We start from the raw sequence: 20,007 nt of genomic DNA on the forward strand, positions 1-20,007 counted from the left end.
TATGAGCCCGTTGCTGGGCAGAGATTGTCTCTGTTGCCAAATTGAACTTTCCAAGTGCTTAGTACAGTGCTCTGCACACAGTAAGCGCTCAATAAATGTGATTGAATGAACACAGGACTGGGAGCCAAGAAAGCCGGGGTTCCAGGCCCAGCTCCACGACTTGCCTGCTGTGATCTTGGGCAAAGTCATTTCCATCACTGGTACTTGTTGAGCATTTACTGTGGGCAGAGCACTGCACTGTACTAAGTGTTTGGGAGAATACAACAGAGCTGGTAGACACGCTTCCTGGCCACATGGAGCTCACAGCCTAGAAGGGGAAAGAGGCAGTAGTGTAAATAAGGGATAGGTACATAAGTGGGATGGGATTCTAAGCCTGGTCATGTCTGCTGTGTAACCTTGGGCAGGTCACTTCACTTCTCTGTGCTTCAGTTACCTCCTCTGTAAAACGGGGACTGAGACTGTGAGCCCCGTGTGGGACAGGGACTGTGTCCAACTTGTATATCCCTCAGAGTGTACTACAGTGTCTGGCACATAATGGGTGCTTAACAAATACCATTAAAAAACCAGACACCCAGTACTAGAACACAGGTCTCCTCATTCCCAGCTGTGCTCTTTCTACTGAATCAAGAGCAGGGCTGGTATAAAGCCTCTTGGGGGAAAAAAGCAGTGTTTAGCCATGAAGTATTATTAAATGAGCAAATGTTTACTGTCTAAATCAAAGAAACAGAGCCTGCTTTGGTGCTGTTTAAACAAACTAGTTTCAAGTGAAATAGTTGGGACACCTTTATAAAACACTCATTTTTACTGACTCTCAGGGACCCTGGATTTGTGTTTATGAGGTCCTACATTTTTCTTGGGACCAAAAATATATTTATAGGGTCTTAAAAACTTTTGCCATACAAGATATGGCTGACCAGCCTAATTTCCCTATGGCATAGCTGTGAAAAACAGACAGGAACCGTCAGACCCACAGACCGACGGAGTGACTTTTTGGAGCACTTATCTGGAAGGACTTGAGTAACAAAGTACATTCACTAAGAAGTGGGCTGGGGAAATGGGGCTGCAGTTATAAAACAAAGAACAGTCTTTATGTTTGTGGGGAGGAAAATCCTACCGGTTTTAACACTGGGCTCTCAAGCCACATCCTGTCACAGATAACGATGGTTGCCAGGAGCCATCTTTCATTCAAAGAACAATCTATGCAGTTCCCCTTCCCCCTGCCACTCCCCCAAATTGGGTCAGGACACCTATCCCACTAGTTATTTATTAAAGAAAAGGATACCAGAAACAAATTCAATTGTTCCCAGGTACACCGAGTGATACTTTAGCTAGCCAAAGGGAGATTCATATGATAATGAAACTTCTACTAGGTGAGCCACTGAAATGGCCTACTGGAAACACAAAATCACACTAGATCTTTCGAGTCACAGTTCTGGAAGGACTTTCAATGTTCCTAAGGAAGAGATTATTCTCTCTTCGCATGGAGAAAGAATCGGATTGGTCTAAACTTGGTTTACCTCTGACTAAAAAGAAAAACAATGGGGGGGGAAATAAAGGAAAACAGACTTTCATGAGATTTTAAAGCTATCCCAACATCAAGTGCTTATGTTTTAGGCTATTTTAACAACTTAAAACTGTGAGTGATCCCCACGAGCCCCTCGAAAGGACAGCCAGCTACTTTCCAATAATGACTCCTCAGGTTACTTTCACACAATAGTTTTCAGGTTCATCACCACTGTGATCTTATCACATGAAGCAGTGCCGATTTCTCAATCCAGGGCCATACCAGGATGGGAAATTTCTAAGGAAACCCTGGGGCTACACAAGAAAACAAAGAGAAAAGAACCATTCTTTTTTTTCTTTCCATTCTCACTCATGAAGCTGATTCATACCTAAATAAGAGGGTTAATAGAGTCAAGTTCTTGTTATGCTTCACCTAAAAGTTGAACTCTGCATGTCAGTGAAAGGCCGAGCTGGATTTTGAGAGTGAATGGAAAGGGTTGCTTTGAGGTCAGGGAAAAAGAAGCAGCTGTCCTGAGCCCACTGGTTTTGGCAAGGGGGCCCCCAGAACCATCCTAACAGCACCCACCCCCTGTCAAAGCTGCTACCAGGGGAAAAATGCCCCAGCCACATGAGGGAGGGCAGTGTGTGCGTGGAGGAAGAGGCGCATGCATATTCAGAAGGAGTTAGGGGTGAAAGCTGACTTAAAGAGGCCACCGAACTTCCTCTGCCTGGGCCCACCAGGACTTTCATTTGGCTCTAAAGGACCAGCTCTGGTATGTTGGGGGGAAAGAGGAGGAAGCTGAAAAGAACATAAAAATACAAGGGTGAGAAGGAAAAAGTCAAAATTGGGGATAACAAAACGTCACAGAATGTACAATGGAGGTCAGCCTTGAAAGTGAAGAAGAAAAGGACTGCCAGGCTAGGAGACATGAGCTCTCTTTCAGGAAAAAAACCCAAAAAAACCAGTTGAGTCTATGAGAATGTTGTAGTCTAGTGGATAGAGCACAGACTGGGAATCAGAAGGGCCTCAATTCTAATCCCGGCTCCACCATGTAGCTGCTGAATGACCTTGGGGAAGTCACTTCACTTCTCTGGGCCTCAGTTACCTTATCTGTAAAATAGAAGTTAACACTGAGTGCCCCATGTGGAACAGGGACCGTTTGCAATGAGATTTGCTTGGATCCACCCCAGCCCTTAGTACAGTCCCTGACACATAGTAAGTGCTGAAATATCACAATTTAAGATGAATGGTAGATGCCTTCTCTAGGCTCTGAAACAGAACTTCTCTTTCAGAACCAATCTGGGGCAGATGTACAGAAACCAATCAGTGGCAGTCTTTATACACACACTGAAGGGAATGACAGTATTTGTTGAGTGCTTTTACTATGTGTCAAGCACTGTTCTAAGCACTGGGGTAGATACAAGCTAATCAGATTGCAAACGGTCCCTGTTCCACATGGGGCACTCAGTGTTAACTTCTATTTTACAGATGAGGTAACTGAGGCCCAGAGAAGTGCGTGAGTGAGAAGTGAGAAGCAGCGTGGCTCAGTGGAAAGAGCACGGGCTTTGGAGTCAGGGCTCATGAGTTCGAATCCCAGCTCTGCTACTTGTCGGCTGTGTGACTGTGGGCAAGTCACTTAACTTCTCTGTGCCTCAGTTCCCTCATCTGTAAAATGGGGATTAAGACTGTGAGCCCCACGTGGGACGACCTGATTCCCCTGTGTCTACCCCAGCGCTTAGAACAGTGCTCGGCACATAGTAAGCGCTTAACAAATACCAACTTTATTATTATTATTATTAAGTGAAGTGACTTGTCCAAGGTCACACAGCAGACAAGTGGCAGAGCCGGGATTAGACTCATGTCCTTCTAACTTCCAGGCAACATGCCATGTAGATCTATCTTGAAATAGGTACCTTTTGAAATTATTGGTGCCCTCTGACATGAACACATATCTAACTCTAGCTTGGGGAACTATTTCCCCAAACCTTCTCAGCTTCATTCATTCAATCATATTTACTGAGCACTTACTGTGTGCAGAGCACTGTATTAAGCACTTGGAAAGTATGATTCAGCAACAAATAGAGACAATGACTAGCCAACAACAGGCTCCCAGCCAACCAGCAGAACTAGTGTTAAGGGATAAATGGTACTCTATCCAATCCCAAAGGAAGAATAAGTATAATCTCATGGCATACTTGCTCGTTATAGAAAACTTTTGGGCGTCTAATTCAGATGATTGTTCAAAGTTGGTTAAGTCTTAAAAACCATACTTCATTTCTCCACTGTGTCCATTCACTCTTTCCCACTTTCCACTGAGGGCTCCAGTGGTCAAAATAGCATTTCCTCCCCCACACACCACTGAAATTCAAGATACATTTGCTGAAACACAGAGAACTCTGGTGAATAACTGGAAAAGAATGTCGCTGGGTTTGGAGGAGACTTCTCCAATACAGTTTCTAGTTAAAATGAAGGGCTGCTCACCCATCAGTAGACTTTTGCTGTTTAGTACAACATCTATATCAAAAATTCACCAAATGTTACAGTGCTAGGTCAGGGGCCTGAGTTGATAATAAGGTGACCATAAGGAAGAGGACACGGGTGGAGCTTTGAATGCACAAGAGTTTCTTAAATATGAAGATCCACAAATCACCAGAGAAACTAAAGGCAGAAACGCCAATAGAGGGCTGCTCTAAAGCGCCATATGATCCCATAAATTGTAAATTCTCATTCATTCTCTCTCTCATCTTTCAGACTTAAAGGGAAAATGTGTAGCTCAAGCATTACATATAAAAGTTCTGGTTTTTATAAATAGCAGAAAGTCTTAAACTCTCCAATCTAAGCAAAAAAATAATAATAAAAGCAATATTCCTGGAAAGGATTCTGGTAAAAGAAAAAAAAACTTGTTTTCAAGTTTTTGTGAGCCTAAAATTTCTAGCCTTTTTGCGTTGAGAAGCGTATTTTACTACATCAGAATATTATGGTTCTACCATTTTCTTTGCAGTGGGGTGAAGTAACATTTAGCATCATGACACCGTTCATTCAATCATATTCATTGAGCGCTTCCTATGTGCAAAGCACTGTACTAAGTGCTTAGGAGAGAACAATATAACAACAGACACATTCCCTGCCCACAGCAAGCTCACAGTCTGGGGGGGAGGTAGATATTAATATAAATAAATTACCGACATGTACACATTTGTGCTGTGAGGATGGGAGGGAGGATGAATAAAGGAGCAAATAAGGGTGGCACTAAAGCGAGTGGGAGAAGAGGAGAGGAGGGCTTAGTCAGGGAAGGCTTCTCAGAGATGTGCCTTCAATAACGTTTTGAAGTGGAGGAGAGCAATTATCTGTCTCGTATAGGAGGGAGGGCGTTCCAGGCCAGAGGAAGGATGTGGGCGAGAAGTCAGTGGGACAGACGAGACTGAGGTACAGTGAGAAGGTTGGCATCAGAGGAGTGGAGTGTGTGGGCTGGGTTGTAGTAGGAGAGTAGCAGGTGAGGTAGGAGGGGGCTAGGTGATTAAGTGCTTTAAAGCCACGAGTAATAAGAGAGAAAAAAGTGGTCAAAACAAAGGGAAAAATTTTGGATAAACATAATCCTACAACAGCCTCTTGGCAGTAGACTGTATGTGGTCCTTCTTGCCGGGAAATTAAATTTATCATAATAATCAAGCCTATCTATTGATAGTAATCTATTTTGAAGAACTCATAATATACAAAGTAAAGCATTTCTTTATTTCAGCCCAAAACGTGTCAAACTACACTCAGATCTAAAAGAGACAATAAAACTTCTCTTAGCATCAGAGTTATGCTCAGCTCCACAGAGCTACGCTGGGTGGGACACATGAAGAGAATGAACGAAAGCAGGGTGATTAAACAGCTGCTGAATGGACAAATGAAACTGGGAAACCGAAAGCAGCGAGGACAGAGGAAACATTATAATGACAGAGTAATCAAATATCAAAGCTCAGAAAACTGGGAAACCGTCGTCAAGGATTCAACTCCACGGAGTACCTTTATCGGGAAAAGGAGCTTCTCGTTTTGAGCAAAGGCTTAGTACTATATGAGAGTTGAGGAGTCAAAACAGTAAACACTGGCAACTGATGCAAATAGCCAACAGGCCAACATCACTGGCGATTGCACTTTCGGATAAAGGCTGAGGCCAGGACTGTTAGCCCCTGCACTGACCTCTTCAGTCTCGTATGAATCCAAGGGGGGAATTTCACCATCAGTGATGTCTTTTCTTTTTATTTTTCTTAAGCGCCTTCTATATGCCAGGGACTGTATTAAACGCTAGAGTTGATACCAAGTTCGGCATAGTCTGTGTCCCACATAGGGGTCACAGTCTTACTCCCCACTTTATGGATGAGATAACTGAGGCACAGAGAAGTTAGATGGCTTGCCCAAGGTCACTCAGCAGGCATGTGGAGGCAGAATTAGAATCCACGGCCTCTGACTCCCAGGCCCACGCTTCTTTTTCAAACACAACACTGAGCTGGAGAGTGAACTGAGCAACTGCTTTTCCTCATGCTTCAGCATGAGCCCAACTCTGGGGCTCAATTTTGCCATCTTTGTTACAGCTGAATTGAGCCCAGATAAGATGCCCGTGACTATGAATTTAATTGAACTGTGGTTAGTTTTTTGAATCAAAGCAGCTTCTTTCAGAGCAGAACTCAAAACAGATCAGAAAGCATTACCAGTCAACTTCCTGAGATTAGGGAACATTCCTTGGGGACATGCATTTTGTGTTTGGGCTTCAATTTTAGGAAAACTGCAGGCTGCAGCTCATATCGGGAAACTGGGCATCAGTTATTTCGATTGGAAAGCTCATTACTGCCTTGCCAATATCTATCATCCTTATAGGCTGGTAGCACTGATATTACCACAGGAAGATTAGCCTGAGGAATCCCTGTCCCAAGGACATCATAAGGAGGTTGGCTTCCTGGTCGGGGAATGTGTCTGTTCATTGTTATACTGTACTCTCCCAAGTGCTTAGTACAATGCTCTGCACACAGTAAGTGCTCAATAAATATGATTGATGGACATTCTCTGCCCACAACTCCCAGTCTTCCTTTCACCCCCTCTCTCATTATCCCCCTCTAGACTGTAAACTCATTGCGGGGAGGGAATGTGTCTACCAACTTTTGTTATGTTGTACACTCCCAAGCGCTTAGTACAATGCTCTGCACATAGTAAACATTCAATATGATGAAAAAAAAATAGTTGTGGGCATATGCCCAGGACTGGTCAAGACGCATACCCTCTAACACCTGTATTCTTCAAGATGGGATATGTCAAGAGTGGAAGTCCCCCATTACAGAACTGAGTGTACATGAGAAGCATAATCTAGTGGAAAGAGGCAGGGACTGGGAGCCAGAGCCCCCGGTTCTCATCCTGGCTCTGCCATTTGCCTGCTGGGTGACCTTGGGTAAGTCACTTCAGTTCTCTAGGCCTCAGTTTCCTCATCTGTAAAACAGGGATTCAATAGCAGATCTCTCTCCCTCTTCGACTGTGAGCCCCATGTTGGACAGGGATTGTGTCTGATCTAACCCAGTGCTTAGTGCTGTGCTTGGCACAAAGTATGCACTTTAGAAATTTCACTATTCTTATTATCATCCCCTTGTTGAGCTTAACAGAAAGGATGCAGGTGTTTTTAGAATACTAAAAGAATACAAAAGGGCAAACATGAATTTCCATGAAAATCTAACAATCCCCTCCCCGCCACAACAAGGTTGAATCTATTAAACAATTTCAGCTTTGGGAATGTGACAATTTGTTAGCATGTAGTATGTAAATGTTGAACTGTTATCACAACAGACTAGATAGAATTAATTGCCAGACAGTGGCATAGATTCTATCTATGCACCTTTAGTTGTTTTGACTGTAGGGTAAAAGAGTTGCAGTTCCTCTCTTCAGACATTAAAAATAAAAAAGTTTCCTAATTTATCTATATTCCGTGATTTCAGTGAAAAAGTTTTCTCCAGTGATCAAACACACATCCAAGAAGCACTGTTCAGTAATTCAATATTGCTCAGATCTATTAGACTTCAACAAAACCAACATAATAAAACATTTAACTAATGTCTTTTAAAAGATAGTGTTTCTAGGTTTTCCATAAGAATCAATGGCAAATAACTAGAAGCACCAAAATACTGTAACCCAGCCAATTTGGCAATGTTAAGCTGGAAGTTCAATGTTCTTCCATTCATTAAATTGGCAGCCAGTTCCAAATCTTTTGGAAAAAGTCTCCAGGACCTAATGTCACACAATTTACTACTCCTATTACAACATAAAAGTGTTATTAATTGTATTTATTGAGTAGACCTCTTTTGCCCAACTGCTAGAATTTTAAACACAGCTTAGGTTGAAAACGTTTTTTTACCTTTTGCCAAGAATTTTGTTGTCTTCCTTGGTTCCAATAATTATAAAGCAAAAGGTGAAACTAAAGAAGCTTGGTGGCCTGGGAGTCTGAGGACGTGGGTTCTGTCCCAGCTCCGCCACTTGTCTGCTGTATGGCCTTGGGCATGTCCCTTAACTTCTCCGCCTCAGATCCTTCAACGGCAAAATAGTGGTTCAATACGTGTTCTCCGTTCTCCGTCCTACTTAGACTGTGAGTCCTATGTGGGACCTGATTATTTTGAATCTACCCAGTACTTATTACGGTAAATGGGACATGGTGCTTAATTCCACTATTATAGTGCTTAGAACAGTGCTTGGCACACAGTAAGCCTTAACAAATACCATCATTATTAGTATTAAATAACTTTGTACAATTGTAAATAAGTCTTTCATTTCCTACTCACCAGAATGGCCCCTGTGGTACACATCATGAACCCAATAATAATGTACGTTTTCCAAGGATAAATGCTTCAGTACTGCCAGTTTGGAGCCTGGAATTAATATATATATAAGATTGTATCCAAGATTTTTTGGGATTACTATTATAAACACTACATATATGTTTTTTGAATACCCAGAAAAGACTACAAACTAAACAGAACAGAGAGGAAGACAAAACTAATAAGCATAATTACGTAAGCTCTGCTGTTCTTCTATAAAAGCATACATTTCCAGACAATCCATGAAATAGGGCAGTTACAAGTTATGACAGGAAAAACTGTTACTCAGAGCAAAAGGCCGGATGATAATACAAACCAACAAAAAGCCGAGGAGGACTTTACTCTTCAGAAATGGAGACATAAAGGTCCAAAAGGGAACAAATTGTATCCCTATAACTGGGAGAGGCAGGTTTTGTAACGCTCCAAAGCTTTTAAAGGAACAGCCAACACTAAACACAAAACATCCAACACTAAACACACAACATCCAACAAGTGACGTACTTATTTTATTATTTTATTCACCTATAATCATACTGTGGGTTGATTCCACTGTAACCTATTCTCAAATAGTGTCTTCAAAATGACAAAAATGTATCCTATGTTCCATACTGTTGCAAAACACTTTTCTATAAATTTTTAGATTTCAAATTTCTTTCCCAGTAGCTAGACAGATGCAAAAACCCACTTTTACCAGAAGAACACAGAACATCTTGTATCGCAGTTTAGTAATGCAGTAGTCTGATCACGTGCCCTACAACTAGCAAAGGGAAGCATCCATAGCAGAAAGGCCCCAGATTTTATATTTTAAAGTTGTCTACCAGACAAGCTGTTTTACCCTTCATGGAAGGCACTTTTATTTCAATGAAACTTTGTACTGTGGAAGCAGCTGTTCCTCAACCCAAAACACTATCCATCAAATTGCAGCCTTTTAACCTAAATACACCAAACTTATTACTATTCCTAGCTTGAGGCTAATTAAAATGCAACTTAAGAGTGCACACCCACAGTAGTTTAGCATCTGAGCTAAGAAGTGTTGAAGCACCAATTCATAGAATATGGGTTTATTTAGCCAGGTACCCGTCCTTTCAAACTAGCTGAACAAAATTGCTTCGTTTCTCAACAGGATCCACTTAACGACGCTGAAAATTAGCCCTTGTTCCCCTCTGCAGGATTAATGCAAGCAGCGAAACTGTCCACGGGGAATACTTACTCGATACTGCGATGCCAAAACTTTAGGAAGGGGCCGATTTTAAAGTGGGGAGGAGAAATGACGCCCTGATTAAAAAATGTGACCCTTGGATGGGCCTAACAGTGAATCACATTTTCCTCAGTCTGACTATGCAAACTGATCCCAGGCAACAAGAATCCGGCACCCAAAAGGGGTCAGAGGATGTGAACGAATCTCCTGCTCGTTGCGCGCAGGAGACGTGGCTACCAAGCAATAAGAATAATGTTGGTATTTGTTAAGTGCTTACTACGTGCAGAGCACTGTTATAAGCACTGGGGTAGATACAGGGGAATGAGGTTGTCCCACGTGAGGCTCTTACGCTGTACGGTCCCAAGCACTTAGCATGGTGCTCTGCACACAGTAAACCCTCCATAAATACGATGGATTGATCCTGAGGGATACGTGTAAGCCAATGAGATGGGGGAAGACAGGGAGGTGAGGGGAAAATTGGCCCGGGATGCCAATGGCAGAGGTGAGGGGGATATCCACCAGGGATGCCAATGGAGGGGATGAGGGGGAAAATCGGCCAGGGATGCCAAGGGAAAAATAGGAAGCCACAATACTCCGCAACGGCCCGACTCCCTTTGACCTCATGGGACTTGCAGAAATGCCCAGTCGGTCAATCGTATTTACTGAGCAGAACACTGTACTAAACGCTTGCGAGGTACCCAAAAGACACATTCCCTGCCCACAAGGAGTTTCCAGCCACGAGCTTATTCATTCAACCGTATTTATTGAGCGCTTACTATGTGCAGGGCGCTAAAGCAGGCGCTAAGGAGAGCCCAATGGACTAGTGGATTGAACTCAGGCCTGGGAGTCGGAAGGACCCGAGTTCTAATCCTAGCTCCGCCACCTGCCTGCTGTGTGACCTTGGGCACGTCACTTCATTGCCTCCTCTGTAAAATAGGGCTGAAGACAGTGAGGCCTACGTGGGACAGGAGACTGTGTCCAACCGCATTATCCTCTATAAACCCCAGCGCTTAGCGCAGTGCCTGGCCCAAGGTAAGCAGAGAAGCAGCGTGCTTGGTGGAAAGAGCCCGGGCTTGGGAGTTAGAGGTGGTGGGTTCTAATCCCTGCTCCACCGCTTGTCTGCTGGGTGACCTTGGGCAAGCCACTTCCTTCTCCGGGCCTCATCTGTCAAATGGGGATGAAGACTGTGAGCCCCACGTGGGACAACCTGATGACCTCATATCAACCCCAGCGCTTAGAACATAGTAAGCGCTAAACAAATACCATCATTATGATTAGTATTACTAGTAAGGGCTTAGCCAATAGGATAATTATGATGATGAATAGACACATTCCCTGCCCACGACTGTCTGGCAGTGCAGAGCCAACCAGTCCAAACCTAGGCTGCGTGCCCAATGTTGGGCATGGCTGGTCTGTGGTCGAATTCATTGATTCAATAGTATTTACTGAGCGCTTACTACGTGCAGAGCACTGTACTGAGCGATTGAACTGTACAATTCGGCAAGAGATAGACACCATCCCTGCCCAATAAAGGGCTCAGAGTCTAAACGGGTGGGGGGGGGGGAATGGATAGGGCACATCTAACATGGCTCAGTGGAAAGAGCACAGGCTTGGGAGCCAGAGGTCATGGGTTCAAAACCCGGCTCTGCCACCTGTCAGCTGTGTGACCGTAGGCAAGTCATTTTACTTCCCTGTGCCTCAGTTCCCTCATCTGTAAACTGGGGATGAAGACTGTGAGCCTCATGTGGGACAACCTGATTCCCCTGTATCTCCCCCAGTGCTTAGAACAGTGCTCTGCACATAGGAAGCACTTAACAAATACCAACATTATTATTATTAATGGACAGAGCACGGGCCTGGAAGTCAGAGGACGTGGGTTCCAACCCTAGCTCTGCCACACGTCTGCCGTGTGACCTTGGGCAAGTCTTTGGGCCTCAGTGACCTCATCTGTCAACTCTGCCCCTTTGTCAGCTGTGTGACTGTGGGCAAGTCACTTCACTTCTCTGTGCCTCAGTTCCCTCGTCTGTAAAACGGGGATGAAGACTGGGAGCCTCACGTGGGGCCACCTCATTGCCCTGGATCTACCCCAGCGCTCAGAACAGTGCTCTGCACGAAGTAAGCGCTTAACAAATACCAACATGGTTAAATGGGGATGAAGAAGGCGGGCCCCACGTGGGCCAACCTCATTATCTGGGATCTACCCCAGCCCTTAGAACGGTGCTGCTCTCCCCAGGGGCCAGAGGGGTTGGCCATCTTTGGCCAACTTGGTCATCCTTGGTCAACTTGGCCATCCTTGGCCAACTTGGCCATCCTTGGCCAACTTGGCCATCCTTGGCCAACTTGGCCAAGGGGCGACGGGGAGAGGGCGGGGACCGGCCGGGGGCGGCTTGGTGGGACAGGGCGGGACCCCGGGGACGGACGGGGAGCCGTTCGTCCTCCTCTCTGGCTTTGGAAGGGGGAGAGAAGCCGTGGCGGCCGGTCCTCGGCGAGGGCCCGGCCTGCTCCCGCCCGACTAGGCCGTGAGGGGCGGCCGCGCGCGAGGGGGGGGGGAGGGGGGAGGGGGGAGAGGGGCACGCGCCCCGCCCAGGGGGCCACTCACCCCGGCCGCTTCCGCCGCGTCCTCGCAGCCCGGCCGCTCGCTCTCGCGCAGCTTTAAGAAGGGAGAGGCGCGGGCGCGCGGGGGGTGGGGGGGACGTCCGGAGCGCGCCTGTGGGCTCCGGCGCGCATGCGCGGGGAGGAGGCGGAGGGGGCGGCCCGGGCGGGAGGCGGGGGCGCGCGCGCGCGGTGGTGTGGAGGCGCTGGGCGAATGGCGGGCGGCCTCGCGCTCGGCGTGCGCGCGCGCGGCCCCCCCTGAGGGAGGAGCCCCGGCCGCCTAACGGCCCCTCAGGCCGCCATGTTTCCCCCCCCCGGACTCTGGCTCTCTGCCCACCTCCCCATCCCCAACCCGGGCCTCCATTCAGCGTGGCTCAGTGGAAGGAGCCCGGGCTTGGGAGTCAGAGGTCATGGGTTCGACTCCCGGCTCTGCCACTTGGCAGCTGTGTGTGACTGTGGGCAAGTCACTTCACTGGGCCTCAGTTCCCTCATCTGGAAAATGGGGATTGACAGTGAGCCTCACGTGGGACAACCTGATTACCCTGTATTCCCCCCCCCAGCGCTTAAAACAGTGCTCTGCACATAGTGAGCGCTTAACAAATACCAACATTATTATCCCAGCTCCTCCACTTGTCAGCTGTGTGACTGTCGGCAAGTCACTTAACTTCTCTGTGCCTCAGTTACCTCATCTGGAAAATGGGGATTAAGACTGTGAGCCCCACATGAGACAACCTGATCACCCTGGATCTTCCCCAGCGCTTAGAACAGTGCTCTGCACATAGTAAGCGCTTAACAAATACCAACATTATTATTAATCCCCATTTGACAGAGAAGTTGCCCCAAGTCACCCAGCTGGCCAGTAGCAGAGCAGGGATTCGAACCCATGACCTCTGACTCCCAAGCCCGGGCTCTTTCCACTGAGCCACGCTGCTTTAAGAAGGCCACAAATCTCCATCTTGCCTAACCTTGGCCTCCCTGCCCTGAAACGTCACCCCCAACGTGGTACTTCAGGGCCTCAGTCTCCTCAGCTGTAAAATGGGGATGAAGACTGGGAACCCCACGTGGGACTGCCTCATCACCTTGTATCCCCCCCCAGCGCTTAGAACAGCGCTTGGCACCTAGTAAGCGCTTAACAAATACCAGCATTATTATTACCAAAATAGTGTGGGCATTTGTTAAGCGCCTACTATGTGTAGAGCACTGTTCTAAGTGCTGGGGTAGATATAGGGTAATCGGGTTGTCCCATGTGAGGCTCACAGTTAATCCCCATTTTCCAGGAGAGGGAACTGAGGCACAGAGAAGTGAAGTGACTTGCCCATGGTCACACAGCTGACAGGTGGCAGAGCTGGGATTCGAACCCATGACCTCTGACTCCCAAGCCGGGCTCTTTCCACCGAGCCACGCTGCTTTTCTAAAATAGCATCTTACCCCCAGAAGACTCTTCTGAAGCTTCTCTTCCGGTTAGCACAACCCCCCGCCCGGCAGGAAGGACCCCCCAACCCTCAGGACTTGCCCCAATCGACACGTCACCCCATCTTTTAAGGGCAGGGTGACATCCTCCTCCCGTGACGCGGGGGCCCGATCATCCGGCGGGTTAAAAATACCAACAGAATGAAAATTTAAAAAAAGAGAAAAAAAAGAGGCCTAGAAATAGTCGGTGGAACGGCACTCAGAGGCCCTGTGAATGACTGATAGAAGCGCCAGATCATCCAGCAGGGTTAAAAATAGCTAGAGAATGAAAAATCAAAGGCTGTGCAACAGTGCTCAGAAACTTGAGAATGGCTGGCCAGAAGGGGAATAATCCCAGCGAACGGCATCAGCAACTAAGAAGGAATTGAAAGGTAGTCCTATGCCTGTGTTCACAAATGGCTAATGAATCCATTACCAAAAGATAATTAACAAAGGCTCTCTCTGTCTTTTAGTCTTTTGTGGACCGAGACGGTTTCTGGGGAGATCCAACCCATGAACATGAATGGGGATGAACATGGGATCAGTAGACCGACCTGTGTCATTTACAGGTAAGAAAAGATTTAGACCAGACTCGACTCTGCTTCCTGATCCCCTCCTCTACATAAAGCCTGTATTCTACTAATAATAATGTTGGTACTTGTTAAGCACTTACTATGTGCCAAATACTGTTCTAAGCACTGGGGAGGATACAAGGTGATCCGGTTGTCCCACGTGAGGCTCACAGTCTTAATCCCCATTTTACAGATGAGGTCACTGGGCACAGAGAATATTAATAATAATAATGGCATTTGTTAAGCGCTCACTATGTGCAAAACACTGTTCTAAGCTCTGGGGAGGATACAGGGTATAGGTTGTCCCACGTGGGGCTCACAGTCTTCATCCCCATTTTACAGATGAGATCACTGAGGCACAGAGAATATTAATAATAATAATGGCATTTGTTAAGCACTCACTATGTGCAAATCACTGTTCTAAGCACTAGGGAGGATACAAGGTGATCAGGTTGTCCCATGTGGGGCTCACAGACTTCATCACCATTTTACAGATGAGGTCACTGAGGCACAGAGAAGTTAAGTGACTTGCCCAAGGTCACACAGCTGACAAGCGGCGAAGGTGGGATTAGAACCCATGACCTCTGACTCCCAAGCCCGGGCTTTTTCCCCTGAGCCACACTGCTTCTCTAGAAGAGCAGCACGGTGTATCATAAGAAGAAAGATAGGCAGCCTGGTGTAGTGGATAGAGCATGGGCCCAGAAGTCAGAAGGTCGTGGGTTCTAATGCCGGCCCCGCCACTTGTCTGCTGCGTGACCATGGGCAAGTCACTTCTCTGGGCCTCAGTGACCTCATCTGTAAAATGGGGATTGAGACAGTGAGCCCCACGTGGGACAGGAACCGTGTCCACCCAAGTAGCTTTTATCCATCCCAGTGCTTAACACAGTGCCTGGCACGTAATAAGCACTTAACAAATACCATTATAATTATTATTATGAGCAACTACATTCTTAATTTTTTTGTCTGCAGCAGCTGTTTCCCAACTGCTTTGTTCCAGCGTTGGAGCCAGTGTTTCCCCGTGCCCTTAAAACCTTATTTCTGCCATCAGGATGGACCGTGTCCCCTTCCAGTTCCCCATTCAGTAACGATTTGGGTATTCTGTGGTTATTTGATCCCTCACATGTCCCAGACAGTCGTGTTGCCATGAACTTTGTTTCAGTACTGGTGAGCTGTCTGGATTTCAGCAACTCACGGTCGATAAGCCTTTCTGTCATTTGCATTTGTGCGGCGTTCAGCAATGGTTTCCTTGAGGAAACTATTCCAGGAGATGGATAAATCTTCTGGTCGTAGGTCCGGGTCGCTGGTATGGGACTCGATGTCTTTTTGTTTCCCCCCGTCTGTCTTGCTGTCTTCCGGTGGCCTCTGTGATCTTTTAGAGTCTGCTTTCTATCTCTTTATCTTTACATCACTGGACATGAGACTGCCGAAGCAGCACGGTGCAGCGGATAGATCACAGGCCTGGGAGTCAGAAGGTCATAGATTCTAATCCCGGCTTTGCCACTTGTCCGCTGGGTGACCGTAGGCAAGTTGCTTCGCTCCTCTGGGCCTCAGTTACCTCATCTGTAAAAATAGGGATTGAGACTGTGAGCCCCACGTGGGACAGGGCCTTTGTCCAACCCGATTTGCTTGTATCCATCCCGGCGCTGAGTAAAGTGCCTGGCACACAGTAAGCACTTAAGAAATACCACTATTATTATTATTATCGTATTTGTTGGCAGCTTTGAGTTCAATCAGTCGATCGATAAGCAGCATTTGTTGAATGCCTGCTATGTGCAGAGAGTATATTGAGTGTTTGGGTGAGTACAGTAAAGTAAATAGACATTAATGAATAAAGTAAATAAAGTAAATGTTCCCCTCTGCCCTCAAGGAGATAGTAATGTATCAGGAGAGATAGACACTGAAATAATTTTCAGACAAGAACAACAGAGTATAAATATATGTACTTAAGGGCTATGAGGTAGTGTGAGAACCCAAGCACTTAGGTGACTCAAGCTCAAGGGTGTATTTTTTATTTATTTATTTTTTAAATGTATAGTGTGGGTTAAGCAATTACTATGTGCCAGGCACTCTTCTAAGCGCTGGGGTAGTTACAAGTCTATCAGGTTGGGTACAGTCCCTGTCCCTGTCCCAGATAGGGGTTCCCAGTCTAAGTTTTAAAGAGAGGTAACTGAGACACAAAGAAGTGAAGTGAATTGTCCAAGGTCACACAGCAACCAATTGGCAGAGCCAGGATTAGAATCCAGGTCATCTGACTCCCAGTCCTTTCTCTTTCCAGTAGGCCACACTACTTCTCTATTGGGGTATATCACGTGGGAAGATAAGAAATTAATCGGGAAAGGCCTCCTGGAGGTGTTATTTCAGGAACGCTTTGGAGATGGGAAAAGGAATTGGAAATTTCCTGTCAGAGATTCATTCATTCAGTAGTATTTATTGAGCTCTTACTATGTTCAGAGCACTATACTAAGCACTTAGTACTAAGAGATGTGGAGTGGGAGGGCATTCCGGGCAGGAGGAAGGACGTGAATGAGGGTCAGTGGCAAAAGAGAGGAGAGAGGGGAAGAGATGGCACTGTGAATAAGTGATTTTGAGAGGGAGTAAAGTGTGAGACCTGGGGGAGTAGTAAGTGGGTGAAGAGAATGGTTAGGTGGAAGGAAGACAACTGACTGCTGTAAGGCCAGTGGTCAGTAGTTAATAATAATAATGGCATTTGTTAAGCGCTTACTATGTGCAAAACACTGTTCTAAGCACTGGGGGGGATACAAGGTGATCAGGTTGTCCTACGTGGGGCTCACAGTCTTCATCCCCATTTGACAGATGAGGGAACTGAGGCCCAGAGAAGTTAAGTGACTCACCCAAGGTCACACAACTGACAAGTGACTGAGACAGGATTAAAACTCATGACCTTTGACTCCCAAGCCCAGGCTCTTTCCACCAAGCTAAGAATGGGAAACATGGCAAGTACTTAACAAATACCACTTTTATTCTTATCATCTACTTTACTAGCCCTGACTGCTGTCTTTCTCAGCCATCTTGCATTTCCTTTTGCTTCGAGGACATCTCTAGTTGTATGTCCTCCCAGCACCTCAATTTCCACATGTTCAAAACTGAACCCATTTTACCCCCACCTGTATCGTCTCCTCCACCTATCTTTCTTTTATTGTATTTCCTAAGAGCTTACTATGTACCAGGTATTGTTCTAAGCACTGGGGTAGATACAAAGTAATCAGTTTGGACACAGTCCATGTTCCACATGGGGCTCACACTCTTAATCCCTAGGTAACTGAGGCCCAGAGAAACAAATAATAATAATTATGGTGTTTGTGAAGCACTTACTATGTGTCAAGCACTGTTCTAAGCACTGGGGTAGACACAGGGTAATCAGGTTGTCCCATGTATCCCAGTCAAGAGCAAAAGTCAAAGAACTAAACCTTGGGTGATTTTTCCAGGTAAAGAGTGAGGAGAGCAATAGAGGCTAGCAAAGGAGCTTGCAAGCCTGAAACAATGAAAAAAATTCCCTTAAAAGAACTATAAAGATGTAGAAATATTTGTAGAATATTTAAGAAAAGATTTCTTGACCAGAGGGTGAAAAGGACATTTGGTAACAGTCTGTTCCACAGACGTTTGAGTCATCATGTGAGTGGTGGAACCATTTTCATATTTACGGAACGGCTATGAATACGGCTGATAAAGGTCGCGACCATTGGTGATGGCAAGTTAAAATGAACGTGGGGCAAATTTTAGCAAGTACATTCATTTACAACAATTTCAGATCCAAAATGTCTGAAGAGCCTATCTGAAGACTTTAGCAAAGATGACAACTGTTGGGCGTGCTCTTTTATCAAACTTTTCTGAAGTGTGCCTGGCAATCGCGCTGTTTTTAACAATCTCTGTAAGACTGTCAAGTGCAGAACTTTCATTCTCAAAACTCAAGTGGAGAGCTACTTACTTAGTACAATGGGACAAGAAAACCTTGGTGCATTAGGAATCCTGTCTGTCATAAACGCTAAGGCCAAGATCTTCAACTTAGACTAGACCATCAAAAAGTTCCCACAGACGAAGACACAAAAGATTTAGTTGGTTGATCTGTATGTGAGTAAAGTATATCAAAATATATTATTTTATTGGTATAAAGTCACCGAAAATTGTGAGATTTGTATTTGTATGTATTTCAAATTTGGGTTGATTTGTACTGGGGCACAAAATTAACTTCTTCACCTTTTCTATCCCAGGATCATTTCACTTACTAATTTTTAATAACCAAATTAGAGAAGCAGGGTGTCCTAGTGGAAGGAGCACAGGCCTGGGAGTCAGAGGACCCAGGTTCTAATCCAGCCTCTGCCACTTGCCTGCCGTGTGACTGTGGGCAAGTCACTTAATTTTTCTGTGCCTGTTTCCTTATCTGTAAAATGGAGATTTAATACCTCGTCTCCCTCCCACTTAGACTGTGAGCCCCATGTCGGACAGGGATTGTGTCCCAACTATCTTGTGTCTCTCCTACTTTGTACACAGTGCTTTGCGCATAGTAAGCGCTTAACAAAAAACATTATTATTATTATTATTCAAGGCTACCTCTTTTTTACCTTTTGCAAGTCTATGTGATTTAAACTCATCTTTTATCTGAAGAGTCCCACCTGCAATTTTTTTTTAATAAAAAATGCTTTAGCTAAAGGCAGTTCAATAGCTTGAAAGTTTTTGGGTGTGACCCAGCAAATGTAGAACTTCAAAGAGGGTGTTTAAATTATCCATTTTATTTTTATGAATGCCTTGTAATGCTAGAAACAGGGCGCTTCAGACTCTGGGGTTACTCAACGTGGCACGTAGGAAGTAGTCATTAGCACACGTAGCCATCATTAAAAGTGAAAAGGCAGGACGAATTAAGATTCAGTAATTCAGGACTTCTGATATTTTCTCACTCCAAGCCAAGTTCCTCCTTCATTAGGCAACTTTGCCTACTCCTACTTTGCTTAGTCAAATATTCCTCCTGGCTTCATCGGGCAGCAATGTGACCACCGGAAAAGAAATGATTAATTCTGGGAGCTATTAATTTTGAGCATTTCTTCAGTTTAAATTGACTCCTTAGTTCTATATCTCTGGTGCTCAAAAGGTTTAGCCAGGATGCTCAATACGAGTTGTCCTGCCATCCTTATTCTTTAACCTTTCCCCCACCCTGTTCAGGATTTCACCCATCCTCAATCAATCCATCATATTTACTGAGCTCTTACTGTGTGCAGAGCACTGTACTACTACTACTAATACTACTACTAATAATAATTTTGGTATTTGTTAAGCACTTATTATATTCCAGGCACTGTACTAAGTGCTCGGGTCGACAGAAGCAAATCGGGTCGGACACAGTCCGTGTGCCACATGGGGCTCAAAGACTTAATCCCTATTTTGTAGATGAGGTAACCGAAGCACAGAGAAGTTAAGTGACTTGCTCAAGGTCTCACAGAGCAGGCAGGCAGCGGAGCCAAGATTAACACCCAGGTCTTCTGACTCTTAGGCCTGTGTTCATTCCATTAGGCCACAATGTTCATGACCCACTCTACTAAGTGCTTGGGAGGGTACAGTATAACAGAGTTGACAGAAATATTCCCTGCCCACTAGGAGCTTACCCTCGAGAAATTTTTCATGATCCTGAATGGGAAATCCATCACCGGCAGAGTACAGGAAGGTTGTGTAACAGGGTCAGTCTTATTCCATCTAAATACTAGTCCTTGAACACACAGGAGCTCATTTTTCATTTTGAGCACAAGGCCCTGGATTATGACTGGACCTGGGAGAGGAAAGGAGAAGGGAAAGAGGATATTTATAGGGGTCAGCTCTTCCAAATATCGAAAACCTCAAAATAGAAAT

At 45.5% G+C, this 20,007-nt stretch overlaps 1 protein-coding gene and 1 long non-coding RNA gene across 4 annotated transcripts in view; one reads left to right on the plus strand and one right to left on the minus strand.

Annotated features, from left to right (window-relative positions):
* The window catches only part of ACSL4 (acyl-CoA synthetase long chain family member 4), a 70,489-nt gene extending 58,259 nt beyond the window's left edge, over nucleotides 1–12,230 (minus strand). For 2 of the 3 annotated variants that reach the window (XM_029067319.2, XM_029067317.2), the window contains exon 1: nucleotides 12,138–12,230. The gene's annotated coding sequence lies outside the window, so the exon portion shown is untranslated. Of the gene's footprint in view, nucleotides 1–8,304; nucleotides 8,392–12,137 lie in introns of all 3 variants that reach the window. The other variant, XM_029067318.2, reaches the window with a different exon arrangement.
* A 1,290-nt stretch (nucleotides 12,231–13,520) lies between these two features.
* LOC120638448 overlaps nucleotides 13,521–20,007 on the plus strand; it is a 44,098-nt gene continuing 37,611 nt past the window's right edge. The window contains exons 1-2 of the long non-coding RNA XR_005660119.1: nucleotides 13,521–13,971; nucleotides 14,053–14,148. This is a non-coding gene — a long non-coding RNA (uncharacterized LOC120638448). The remainder of the gene's footprint in view (nucleotides 13,972–14,052; nucleotides 14,149–20,007) is intronic.

Source organism: Ornithorhynchus anatinus, chromosome 6 (assembly GCF_004115215.2).
Source record: "Ornithorhynchus anatinus isolate Pmale09 chromosome 6, mOrnAna1.pri.v4, whole genome shotgun sequence".
Classification (NCBI taxonomy): Eukaryota; Metazoa; Chordata; class Mammalia; order Monotremata; family Ornithorhynchidae; genus Ornithorhynchus; species Ornithorhynchus anatinus.